The sequence below is a fragment of the Mustela erminea genome, chromosome 7 (assembly GCF_009829155.1).
Source record: "Mustela erminea isolate mMusErm1 chromosome 7, mMusErm1.Pri, whole genome shotgun sequence".
In the NCBI taxonomy this organism is placed as follows: Eukaryota; Metazoa; Chordata; class Mammalia; order Carnivora; family Mustelidae; genus Mustela; species Mustela erminea.
In genome coordinates, this window is record NC_045620.1 from 26,644,479 (window position 1) to 26,646,085 (window position 1,607).

General features: G+C 33.8%; 1 non-coding gene across 1 annotated transcript; it reads left to right on the top strand.

Moving 5' to 3' along the window:
- The first annotated feature begins 995 nt into the window (after positions 1 to 995).
- Positions 996 to 1,100, top strand: LOC116596652. Its single transcript, XR_004288240.1, has one exon. It is a non-coding gene; the product is annotated as a U6 spliceosomal RNA (small nuclear RNA).
- Positions 1,101 to 1,607: the final 507 nt, after the last annotated feature.

A 1,607-nucleotide genomic window follows, 5' to 3' on the forward strand; every position in this document is an offset into this window, starting at 1 on the left:
GGGGTGAAGGGGATGGGTGAGCCTGGTGTTGGCTATTAAGGAGGGCACATATTGCATGGAGCACTGGGTATTATATGTAAACAATGACGCTTGGAACACTACATTAAAAAACTAATGATGTACTGTATGGTGACTAATAAAACAGAATTAAAAAAAAAAAAACAAATGGCCAACAGACACATGAAAACATACTCAAAATCACTCATGATGAGGAAAATACAAATTGAAGCCACAGTGAAATATCACCTCACACCTGCCAGAACGACTAAAACAAAAAAGACAAGAAATAACAAGTGCTAGCAATGATGTGGAGAAAAAGGAACCCCCATGCACTCTTCGTGGGAATGTAAACTGGTGCAGCCATTGTGGAGAACAGTATGGAGGCTCCCCAAAAACTTGAAACAGAACTACCATATGACTCAGCAATTAAACTTGTGGGTATTTGCTCAAGGATAATGGAATATTTATTTTTAATTGTCAAATTTTAAGAGTTGTTTATGTAATCTGAGTTCTTTATTGGATATGTGATTTGCAAAAAACATCTTTCAGTGTATGGTTTCTTTTAATCCTTTTCATTTTTTTCGTTAACACACATAGTTACTGTTCTCTATTTTGATCATTTTTTTTTTGTGGTGGAAACATTTAAGATCTACTCCACTAGCAAATTTGAAGTATATATAATACAACATTGTTAATTTACAGTCACATTGTTGTACAAAAGATCTTCAGAATTCATTCATCTTGCATGGCTAAAATTTTGTACCTCTTGACCAAAATTTTCTACCATCTCTCCATTTCCCCCTCCACACAACCTCTGGCAATCACTGTCTACCCTCCATTTTCGTGAGTTTGACTATTGAGACTCCATTGTAAATAAGATTATGCAGTAATTTTCTTTTTCCATCTGGCTTATTTCACTAAGTATAATGTCTTACAGCTTCATGCATGCTGTCAAAAAATGGCAGGTTTTCCTTCTTTCTCAAAAGCTGATTATTGTGCTCACTTTGGCAGCACATAGACTAAAATAATGACACAGAGAAGATTAGCATGGTCCTGTGCAAGGATGACATGCAAATTCTGAAGAAAAGTCTGATTATTATTCTACTTTATATACACATTTTTAAAATCCATTCTTCTGCCAACAGACATCTGGGTTATTTCCATGCCTTGGCAATTGTGATAAAAATTGCAATGAACATAGGAATACAAGTATTTATCTTCCATTTGTGAAAACAGGATATCTTCCCATTTATTTGTCTTCCTTAATTTCTTTCATCAATGTTTTATAGTTTTCAGTGTATAGATATGTCTTTCATCTCCTTAGTTAAATTTATTCCCAAGTATCTTATTATTCTTGTTGCAATTGTAAAAGTGATACTCACTCATGGCTCTCTCCAACCATCAACCAATTTCTGTACTAAATAGTTTTGCACACATTTATCATAAAGTAAAAGTGGTACAGCAAGGGGCACACAAGTAATGAAACTGGTACCAAAATATCAAAATTATTGTAATGGCTTTTATAGGATACAAGAGTCATTTCTTTACATCTTTTTTTAACCCCACACTGCCTCCTTCAAATATTAAGAATATACATACTAATATTA